This window comes from Panicum virgatum, chromosome 2K (assembly GCF_016808335.1).
Source record: "Panicum virgatum strain AP13 chromosome 2K, P.virgatum_v5, whole genome shotgun sequence".
Classification (NCBI taxonomy): Eukaryota; Viridiplantae; Streptophyta; class Magnoliopsida; order Poales; family Poaceae; genus Panicum; species Panicum virgatum.
The window spans coordinates 4,658-16,816 of record NC_053137.1 but is presented as its reverse complement, the minus strand read 5'-3'; the positions used below and the strand labels follow the sequence as shown (position 1 = coordinate 16,816).

The 12,159-nt window shown below is 45.4% G+C and overlaps 1 non-coding gene and 1 pseudogene across 1 annotated transcript; one reads left to right on the top strand and one right to left on the bottom strand.

The window, feature by feature from the left end:
• Positions 1 to 310: 310 nt before the first annotated feature.
• On the bottom strand, positions 311 to 449 carry LOC120696358. Its single transcript, XR_005684134.1, has one exon. It is a non-coding gene; the product is annotated as a small nucleolar RNA Z247 (small nucleolar RNA).
• A 726-nt stretch (positions 450 to 1,175) lies between these two features.
• LOC120659644 lies at positions 1,176 to 11,476 on the top strand (annotated as a pseudogene).
• Positions 11,477 to 12,159: the final 683 nt, after the last annotated feature.

The following is a 12,159-nucleotide window of genomic DNA, read 5'->3' as shown; positions in this document are numbered from 1 at the left end:
TAGGATGTAGATGTTGCACCTGCATATTTTTCTTCTGGTACGAAATCTTCATCAAATCTGTACCAACATATATCAGCAGTATGTCCTTTTATCTTGCAAACCTGACACCTAGGTCTGTTGTCAGACCCATGCTGCTGATTATTTTGTGCGCCTTGATTCTACTGGCGCAGCCCATTGCTTCGGCCACGCCCGCGAGATGGAGCACCCCCACGCGAGCGCCCTCTGCATCGCGTGCCTCGCGATGCACCATGCCCCCGGTTGGCGGAATTAACCGAGGAGATGCTATCAGGCTGGAGAAGATCCATGCGCTGCTCAAACGAGAGCAGCTGGGAGTACATCTCTCCCACACTGACCGGCTCAGTCCTGGCGACTAGGGCTGAGACGATGGGATTATAGTCGAAGTCGAGGCCGGCAAGAATGTAGGAGACTAGCTCGTCGTCGTCAATGGCCTTGCCAGCAGACGCGATCTCATCGGCAAGAGACCGCATCTTGGCGACGTATTCCGCCATGGAAAGATTGCCCTTCTTCGTTGTGGCGAGCACGATCCTAGTGTTGACGGTGCGCGCTCGTGACATCGAGGTGAACATAGCCTCGACAGCACTCCATACTTCAGCAGCAGTCTTGCAAGCAGTTAACTGAGACAAAATATTTGGAGTGATAGAAGAGAGCAGGAATCCCAGGACCTGTTGATCCGTAGCAACCCACTCAACGTAGAGTGGGTTCTGCACCTCCTCTTCTTTGCCATCTGCTGTCTTCTTCATGGTAGACGCAGGGGGGGGGGGGTCTTTGTGGCGCCTGTGAGAAATCCCTCCAGGCGTGCGCCCCTCACGATGGCAAGCACTTGCATCTTCCACAGTGCATGATTGTTCTTGCGGCGTAGGAGGTTGACATGGTGGAAGGTGGATCTAATCTATTATTGTTTGATGGCTCTGGTTACCATGAAAGATAATAAGAGGGCTTGAAGCGTGCACTTTACCTCGTGCCGCCTACATGTTATATATAGCCTGGAAGAGCCCCTAGCGTGGCTTACAAGAATTATGGAAGGTTCTTGACTTTCCTAATTACAGAAGATTAATTACATATTCTATCTATAGTCAAGAACCTTCTGGATGCATATGTTACAGATTCATCTAATAAAATGTTATATATGATTTTACAGAACCCAGGGAATACAGATGCCATTCAACTATAGCAATATTAATGTTATTAAGATATTTTCATGAGGTATTATTATAAATTTATTATTTAAAATATTTATTTTAGTATTCCTTGCATTGTACCATTTTTTTTCACTAGGAGAGGTAACAGAGGGCCTCCCCGGTGCCAACGCGGGGGATCCAACCCCGGTCGCCGGCCTGGGGGCTGGCTCCAGGAGCCACTCGGGCTCACCAGCCCCACTTGCATTGTACCACTTATATTGATGTAAACTCTAAATGTAACTTATGATGGAGCGCGTGAAGTAAGTTCTAGTCAAACTAACCTGCAGTGATACTTGACGATTAACATTGATGGTGCAGCGAGAGGGAGGAGTTTAGTGAGATGTCCATTAATCATTGCAATATATTTTGTAATACTGTCGCCCATGAATTAGGTAGGCAAGCTTTACTACACAAGAGCTCTCTTGTTTGAATTGAGGAGCCCCCTTCTTCTATCCTTCATTTGCTTGTAAACGATGTAACTGTACTCGTGAATCAATAAAGTTTGCCTAAGTTTTCTTTAAAAAAAACCCTGCAGTGATAAAAGTGGAGCTGAGGTTGAACGGAAGAAAGCGAGCCGATTGGCGAGGACCAGGAAGGAGGAGGATGAGGGGTGGGCCCCACGCTATCCCTGAATGTGGACTCGACTCGACCACGCCACGTCGGATGGATCCGAGCAGCAGTTCCCGGCCGTGAGAGCAGCAGCAGCTGGAGCAGAGCCCCCCGCAGTGATAGATGGAGGCAGCCAGCAGGCAGAAGCTGGGAGTGGGCATGGACAGTACCGTCGCCTCCCTCTCGCCTCTGCGCCACCCCTCAGCGTCGTCGGCATGCAAGCTGAGGACGGCGGCGAGTACTGCTAGTCGCCCTGCAGCAGCCAGTCCGCGGCTGCTCAAGCTAAACCAGAGGATCATCAGTACAGCTCCAGGAGCCAGTAGTAACTCACCACCAGCCCGGCCAAGATCATGGCCGCGTGCTAATTCGGCGAAGAGGACCGCAGCACAGCCGCCGCAGAGGGAGAAGGACCTCGTCTTCGTGGCCGGCGCCACCGGAAGAGTTGGCTCCCGAGCCGTAAGGGAGCTCATCAAGCTTGGCTTCCGTGTCCGCGCTGCCGTCAGGAACGCGCAGAGGGCGTCGACGCTGGTGCAGGTACATACTAGCTAGCTGGATATACACAGTTACTACTATACCTGGCTTAATTACTTAATCTGACAGAGAGTATGCACGATTTGAATGCATTTCGATCCAGAGCGTCCAGCAGCTGAAACTAGACGACAACGACGACGCAGCTGCAATTTCGCGTGAGTGAGACGCGATGCGTGTTGTATGTGCATATATATATATATATATATATATATATATATATATATATATATATATATATATATATATATATATATATATATATATATATATATATATATAATTGCTGGCTGCATGCATCGAATTGATCAGTTGGAGTCTCGCTGGGGCATTATATTATTCATGCGTGCAGCCGCAGCGAGGCTTGAGATTGTGGAGTGTGACCTGGAGAAGCAGCCGCAGGAAGGCATCGTGAAGGCCATAGGCAATGCTTCATTGGTGGTGTGCTCCATTGGTGCCAGCGAGAAGGAGATCTTGGATGTGACGGGGCCATACCGCATCGACTATTCGGCCACCAGCAACCTTGTGCAAGCGGGTACATACATCATCTATCATATATATACATCTCCACTCCATGTTAATTACTAGTACAGTAATTAGTATGACGAATTGCTCCTCCTGCAGCAACTGCTGCTGCCATGGTCGAGCACTTCATCCTGGTCACGTCCCTGGGCACCAGCAAGATCGGCTTCCCTGCGTTCCTCTTGAAGTAATAATTCATCTGATCTCATCTGTCTTAGCTTGTTGGTGGAATAATGAGCACTGCTTGATACTAATTAATTACTAGCTATATATATATATATATATATTAGTAGCTTAATATAACTTTGTTTATTTTCTTGCATTGGCAAATATATATAATCCACAAGCTTGTTCTGGGGAGTTCTGTTCTGGAAGAGACGAGCTGAAGAAGCACTCATCGCCAGTGGCATCCCCTACACGGTAGGCAGGTCGGCCGGCACTCTTCCTGCTATAGTGCTAAGCTCTGCTTCGTCCAGGGGCGTGGCGTCCGTAGCTAGGAATTCATTTTTTTCATTGTTAGGAAAGGGCCAACCGTGCTAATTTAGCTAATAATTTAATCAAATTCAAAATTTTCAATGTAAAATTTCAGATCACAGAGGGGCTAGGCCCCTGCGCCCTCTACTGGCTACGCCCCTGCTTACATATGCATATGCGTGTGCTACTGTCAATTATATTCGCCAATAATAATAATAATAGAATAATGCCCGTGGTCTTTAGATCGTAAGGCCCGGAGGAATGGAGAGGCCAACGGACGCTTTCAAGGAGACACACAACCTGGTGGTGGCTGCCGAGGACACCTACGTGGGTGGCCTCGTCTCTAACCTCCAGGTGGCCGAGCTGATCGGACGCATGGCCAAGCACAGGAGGGCAGCCTACTGCAAGGTGGTGGAAGTGGTCGCCGAGACAACCGCGCCGCTGCTGCCCGTGGAGCAGCTGCTCTCCGCCGTCCCTTCCAAGAGGGTAATAAGGGCCGTGTTTGGTTTTTTACCGGCACGTTTCCCGATACGTTTCCCGATAAGAGAATCTCGCATGCATGGAGTACTAAATGAAGTCTATTTGCAAAATCTTTTCAGGGATGAGTGTAATTTATTTTTCGAGACGAATCTAATGACAGTACTTAATCGATGATTTACTACAGTGATGCTACAGTACCATCCTCTAATCACGCGGTCAAAGGCCTCATTAGATTCGTCTCGCGATTTACATGGGGGGTTGTGGAGGTGGTTTTGTAATTAGACTTCGTTTATTACTCTAAATTAGTGGTCAAAGGTGCTACAGTAATTTTGTGGTTTTTAACCAAACACGGCCCTTATTCACCAGTAAGCTTCCGTTCTGCTGCCGTCGCCGGTTTCGATTATATATATAAGATTCCTTCTTCACCAGTGACGTACGGTGAATAATAATTAACAGGAACCCCCCGCTGAGGAGGAAACGGAGGACGTGAAGCCAAAGCCAGCAGCGGCGACAGCAGGAGAAGCAGGAGAAGGGCGACCGCTCTCACCAAACATGACGTAATGCACTTTTCTCGTTCCTATCAAAAAATGCGCAAGATTACGTAATGCACTTGCAGTTAATATATACATATTAGCCTATCAAAATGTGCTTCAGCACCGACTAATTAGAATTAATATAAAAATACAATTTGCAGCTAATAATTATAATTATCTACTCCCTCCGTTCCAAAATGTAGTTTGTTTTGACTTTTCTAGATTCATATATTTTGCTATGTATCTAGACATATGTTATATCTAGGTGCATAGCAAATACTATGAATTTAAAAAAGCCAAACGACCTATATTTTGGAACGGAGGGAGTATCTCACAACCTCTTTCACCTATTAAATAGTCTAACACATACTCTAAAATAAATTATCTAGTTGCAATATATTTTATTTTGCATCACACCTCCATGTGTGTTTAATCTATATTTAATTGAACCATTTGTTTGTGAACTGATATTCTTATCTCTTCCACCATACATGATAGCTGATCCAATGACAAATGGTGGAATAGGCAAATTTATCTATTATTTATATTATTATAATGGCAAATGCGAGCAATTTTTTTATTGAGAAAGATAGCTGATCCAATGACAATCTATATTATTTAATCTAAAGAAGAGAAGGGTTCGCACCGTTGGCTTTTATGAAGATCTAACGATCTAAACTATTTAAAAAATTCGTATCAAATATGATAAATAAATGGATAATTTCAGAATTAATGAATTTAAAATTAGGATATGACCAAAGAGCCCATGGCGAATATGATTAGTAAATAGATAAATTCAAAACTTAAAACAATAAGAAAATTAGGATTTAACCAAAGAGTCATTGTCAAATACGAGTAGTAAATAGTTAAATCCAAGATTACTGCAAAAATAAAAAAATAGCACTTGACCAATAGAGTTACTAGTATATCTATCTACTATTTAAATATAATAGTGTTAAAAGAAGCCATCAAAATCACCGAAAGGATCTAGAAATCACCACATTAATTGAAAAAAAAGAAAAGAGTATACATATATGATTTTATAAAGATCTAACTGGCTGAACTACCACAAAGATTCCGTATCAAATAGAATAGTAAATATATGAACTTAAAATAGATGTGTCGATGCTGGAAATGGGCGACTACTAATCTACTCGACTGCATGTCGCCGAGTGTCCGATCGGATATGGCCTAGCATACAATGACTCGAGATTTATACTGGTTCGAGCTTGAATGCCCTATGTGTAGTGGGGAATTTTGCTGCTTCTATTGCTCGAGCCTAGGTGCTCAAGAGAGAAAGAGAGAGATGAAGAGTTACATCTAAGTGAGATGAACTGTGCTAGAACGTGGACAGTGTGGAGAGCGAAAGAATTCCCTTTCCTATGTGGAGGACCCTCTCTTTAATAGCTATCGTGTTGCTAAAGAAAAGGTAGAGCTGACGGCCCCGTCGGACGGGTCTTCCTTCTTTTCTGGTCGGAGTCGTTGAGCTTTGTCAGTCGGATCATACGGGTGGCGCTCGACCTGAGTCCTTCATAATTGGTGCTTGTCCCTATTTATCGTGTCTCGTTAGTTGGAGTGGTCTTTCCGTAGGAGGGTACGACATGGAGGTCATTCGAGGGGTGTCTTGCCACTTCATCTTAGTGATGGTGTGCTGGTGGTATGGCCGTAATGACATCATGCTCGTGGTGTTGAGCTGACAGCTCTTTGCTCCGTCCACTTTCAAGGATGGGCAGGTGAAAAAGTGTGCCCTGCCATAATGATGGGTAACACTATTGCCCCTGTGAGGGAGTAGTTGGCCAATACTGTGGCTTTGACTGGATGTTGGTCCTTTTTCACTCATGTCTTCTCTAGTGGATTTTACCAAAGCTTTACGTGCAGACAAAGTTTGTTCTCTTTGGTTGGTGTTGTGTCACGTGGGAGGTAGAGGTCACAATCGGAGCGCTAGAACGGCACTAGTGGTTTTTGTTTGGCTGTGCTGGTTATTTAAGTGGGCTCGCTGGGATCCTGGGTGGATCCGTCAATATGAGTTCGTGTCACATACAAGTCCATGCATTTACACCTATCTAACACATATGGTGCGAACTGATCTTACATCAGTTGGTTAGGTCCCTTGTGGTAGAATCTATCCACCCGGATTCAAGTCATCGACTTGGCACGGGTGCTCGCATTTTTCTGGATTTATTTCAAGATTTTTCGGCATTATGCATTAAGTGGTAAGCGACGTTCCCGTCGACAATGAGGTGCCAATGGTGACTTCGGGAATCTCCAGATCTGCCGGTCCAGTTCTTCGGAGGTACTCATAGGGGTATAATTTGCGTACGTGTGTTCATAGGGGTGAGTGTGCGTACGTGTTATAAGCGTCTGGTTGTACTGTACTAAAAAAATCTAACACATATGGTAATTCCATATTCATTCATATATATTTGGCAAGTCAATAAAGACTTCACTAAGGCTGAAAATATACCAACCTGCGAGCGTTAGAGCATTACCGTAACCTAAATGGTCCATGGAAAATATGGTTAATAAATATATAAATATTCAAAATTCAAAAAGATCAGTCCATATCCGGTACAACGGGCAAGAGACTAGCAATTATGTAAATATTATTTTATAATTATATTATTTTTATAAAAAATTAGTTATGTAGCATCGAAAGATAACAACTTTCATAAAATACTACTGAAATGGTTGGACCCGTAAAATACCACCGGAACATGCCAACTAGAAAGTAGCACTCTGTTACATTTTGTCTGCATCTCTGTTAACTGTGACCAAAATACCCACCACACCATTGTCCCCCAACCGCATCATCCACTTCGCCCTCCCCATGGAGACGCGGCGCCGGCGTGCGGGTCTAGGAGTCCGATGGCGAGGTGGCGGGTGAGGGTTTCGGCTTGGAGATGTCGTCCCTGATGCCGCAGCTCGGCATGCTGGGCTTCTGCTCAGGGTCCTCGAAGTCGGGCTGTCCCCACGGTTAGTAACGCAGCCGCGTGGCGAGGGCTCCTCCCTGACTCGGCCCCGCTCTGCTCATAGTGGCGTCGACGGTGAGAAGAACCTTCTTTCTCACCCTTCTCAAATCTCATTACTTTCTATTCAGACGGCATGGCCAGCATCTCCATGGTCCTGGTCATCTTCTTCGCCGTCACAGTGATGCTTCGCGGTGGCTTGCAGGGAGAACATCGTCAGTGGGGGAAGGCCGACCATTGCCGGGGGAGGGCCGCGCGGATCCTCGGTGGCGTCGCTGGAGGGCCACGCAGGGGTGGCAGGGGAGGGCCGAGGAATGTCGCTAGCCGGGGGGGGGGGGGGGGGGGGGGTGGCAGGGCGGCAGCACTGGGTGGGGGAGAGGCGACAGGAGGGGTGTGGGAGGGGGCGAGGAGAGGAGTGCTGACTAGGGGTGGTAGGGGTGGTAAAGAGTCCAAGATTTTAAACTAGAAAATCTAAGAGTCGGGTTCTAATTTTATGTAATTTTGAGTTAAAAAATTTAAGGGTTTTGTTGGGTTGTGAAGAGGCTACTAGGGTCATGATCCATTATCACCCCTAGCGCTGCGTGAATAAGTCTGGAAGTGATTTTCATTCAATAGGCAGGGGTAGATAAGTCATTTCATTGCCATGTTATGTGCTGAAAAGAGGTGGCTGAAAGGTATAACAAAATGTAACGGAGTCCTTTCCGGTAATGTTGGTATATTTGGGTGGTATTTTACGGGCTGAACGCTTTTAGTCATATTTTACTGAACTCGTCATATTTTAATGCTACAGAGCCAAATTTTACTTATTTTATACGTCGGTGAGGAGATAAGAGGCCTCTAATTATATAAATATTATTTTCTAATTAGGTTATTTTGCATCTCGAGGAAAGATAGGCCTAGATATGAGCCACTATTTTTTTTATCCTTCTCACCGGCTATTACTTTAGTAGGCTTCAATAATGCCACCTGGAAAAGACATAGAAAACAGCTAGAAAATTAAGGATCGATGCAGCTATCGAACCCCAAAAAAATGGTGTATCGGTACAAAGCCAAGAACAATAGTTGGGAGGAGGTGGCGGCAGGTTCTTTTCTAAGATCATAATCTAGCCACGGCTGATGTGTGTCATACGCGCAACAGAGCAAGTTGATGATCTACCGAGCCAGCTTGCAAAAGATATGAGCTATTAGTAGAGTAGAAACAATTGATTGATTGGTACAAGAGAGCAGCAAGCAAGTTAAGGGAGAGCATAATTCTGAGAGTGGCCAAGAAAAAAAATTACAACTGTAGCTATTTTTACCGTCAGTCTGCCTAGGGGTATCCTAAGATATGAGATTATTTGATGAGGAATCGCCGGATTTGGAACTTGAAGGTAAAAGCGAGGACACAAGACAAGGAAGTAGGAAGGTTCACAACTGTTGGAATAGCATAATACCCTATCTTGTTTGGGGTTTGTATATTGCGCCCTGTGCTTGGTTGTTGTGTTGCCCTAATTTAGTCTTGACTTGGTTATCTGCCGATTTAGGTACGCCCGCTCTCATTTATATACTCCAGGGGTGGGATACTTGTCGGTTACAAGGTAGGAGTCCTAGTTGTATTACAAGATATAGTCCTAGTAGTATTACAGGGGAATCCTTGTAGGAGTCCGACTAATTTTTTCCTTGCGGGAGTTTTTCAAAGTACTTGTGAAGTCATCTTTGAGTTCTTCAGAACTCTGCCTTGAATATGGCCTTCCGTGTACCTTCCTGGATGCTTGGGCTTCAGGCTGCGTAGTGCTCTTGCCCAAGTAGATTTCAAGTCCTCAAAAAATTATCTTCTGTATGGGATGCGTCGAAAAATCACACACCAAATGGAGTAGCCCTGAAGCCTTAGGTTGAATAGAAGAATCAGGCTTAGAATCCAATTAGTCTTGAATCTTCTTTCCTTGTCATCCAAATAAACTTGAAAAACAAGTCACTGATGACACGTATCTTGCAGCCTTCGAGCCATGAATCCATATCCCATATTTGGAAAAAGGATCCAAAAGAATGTGGCATGCGTCGTAGAATTATGTGGAATCTTTTTTGCCTTCGGTCTTCACATGAGTTAGCATCCGAGTAGTTTTGCAGCATCCAACCCCCGAGCTTCTGAGCTAGGGAAGCTATAGAAGCCATGTCGAGTAGTTATTGGTAACAAGGTCACTTCTCAGTATAAGTAATTACAATTTTTAGCAGTAATTAGAGGTAACAAGGTCACTTCTCAGTATAAGTAATGTGTCTGAAATTTATTAAAAATAACAGTTTGTGTTGGGATAGAGGGAGTACGTATACTTGATAAATGTTTCAGATTCGTGGACTTGAAGCCCCCAAGCTCCCCTTCGCCTTCTTCTTCTTCGTCAGTTACAGATGGAGGCACTGATTCCTCATCGCTAGGCATTGGCAACAACAATCCATCGGATCATCAACCACAGGGGGAGAATGAGGTGAAGCAAGAGCGGCCGCTTTCACCATACACAAGGTATATCTGGCAATTAGAAATCTATACGTATGTCAGTCATGTAATATTCCATGGGTGCGATCATCCATATATGTACTTGTTAAATGGCTGTTTCAGATTTGTGGACTTGAAGCCTCCAAGCTCCCCTTCGACTTCGTTGCCTTCTTCTTCTTCCTCGTCTCCTCGATCATAGATGGAGGCACTGCTTCATCATTGGACTCCAACGCCAATAGCATTCCTGCTAGCAACAGCAATCCATCGGATCAACCGCAGGGGGAGAAAGAGGAGAAGCAACAGAGGCCACTTTCACCCTACACAAGGTATATTTGGTAAATAAATTGATCTTTTATATAGGAAAAGTCTATTTTTGGCCATCCAATTATCGCGTGGCTTTGGTTTCAACCATAGAACTCAAAAACCAGAAATATTTGACCATCATACTTTGCAAACCAAGCACAAATGGTCACCACACCCCTTCTACACAGGTTTTAACCATTTGCCATGTCAGCACGCTTACTCATATCTGGCCGATCAAAACCGTGACGGCGGGTCGGGTGACCGGCGCGTTCCTACCTTTGAAGAGCCGTATGGCGGCCGGGAGTTGCACACTGGTTGCACCTACAACGTCTGCACAATGAGATGAGTGCAACTGTGGGTAATGTGCATAAGAAGTAATGCCAAGCATGGCGGGTGGCGAGGAGGGAATTCCGGCCGGTGATCTCCATGGATGAGCGTGGAAACTTGTAGAACGTGGTGGAACATGGAGGCCATGAGGATTAGGAGATCACTCACATTTAATTTGAGCCGTTGGACAAGGAAAATGGGTCCTGAAGGTGGAGTTCACCTGCGGGTGGATCTCCGGGCCCGCTGGTGCAAATGGCAGATAAAGAGCTTCGATTCCTTGTCGGGAATGGATTGGAGCTCATCAGGAGCATGCTGTAGAGGTAGCAGGGAGGGTGGGGAGAAGGGGATTTGAGTTTGGTGGCGCCGCGGGGTGCCGAGAAGGTCCAGTGGCAGCTCAGCTTTGTTGGGCTCTGCGCGTGCTCTTGGCGAGAGGCAGAAGAAGGTGGAGGCTAGTGAATGGAGGCGGGTTCTTATGGCGTGCGAGGTGTGCGTGGCGCGGCAGCAGTGCGCGGAGGCCTGTCGCCACGCCGCGGCAGGCGGATGATGCTCCTACCTCCTACGCAGCGCCACGCCACCGTCACCTCCGCTTGGCGCGTGGGCAGCGTGGGGAGAATGCAATGTTGACATGTGGGCCCATGGCCATGTGTGGTCAATGCTAGTGAAATTTTTTGGTGGTTAAAGATTTCTGGTTTTGCGGTTCGATGGTAAAATCTAAAGTGAGAGGATATTTGGATGGTTAAAAATTATCTTATTTTTATATATATTTGATTGACTGTCTTTTACTTACTGAATATTAATTTGTCAATGTTTTTATACGTGGCATTGGCACTGCTTCCTGCAGGTACGCGGAGCTGAAACCTCCGACCTCGCCAACTCCACCTGCGCCCAAGACATAGAGATAATTTTACTGTTCACAACCACTAGTTCTACACCCATCTCTTTAGGCCTTTGTCCAATGGCCGGTGACGTTGTTGGCTTAATCAATATTTTAATCAGTAAATAGTACGGAGTATATAACTGTTCTTGCTAGCGCTGCATGCATCGCCTAGCATGAAGCATTCCCCCTCACAGGTACGCGCTTCGAGCCCCTGTTGTTACTGTGCCAGCACCCTCTCTCCTCCAGGTTGTTGGCGAAATCGCTCATCCCGCTGGAGTAGGCCTTAAGTAGTTACTGCAGGTAGAATATCACATGCATTATCAGCTACAGCTATAATTTTTTAGCAAAGTTAACAGCTACAAATATATACACTACTCTGTCTGTGAAACGACCCGGGTTTCCGAGAGGAGAACCCGAATCTCTGTATCGTTATGATAGTCCCTGAATCAGTAGCTATCATATACAGAACTTATTTCAGGCAGCAAATCAGTTCATACTCATTTAAAGAGGTTGAAACATGAGTTTAATTATTACAATATCTAGAGGATTTGCAGTACGATTCTTTTATTATAAGCCTATTGTGGCAGAACCACCTGAATTATCCCGGCTCAAGTGCGCATGCCATCACCATAAAGGCAACACCAGCTCAAACGCACTTCAAACGGAACAATTCTTGGTCTGTCGGGTAACGTCCCGATACAACCACCGGTGTTTTGGATCGAACAAGCATACCCCGCACGAAGGCGAGTCCAGAGGTATTACAACCACAATTTTACAATACAGGCATAATAATATTTACAAACCAGTACGAACCATTATTACAAAACCAGACTTTAGTAAAACAGTTATACAAGCCATAACTATAAGTTCAGAG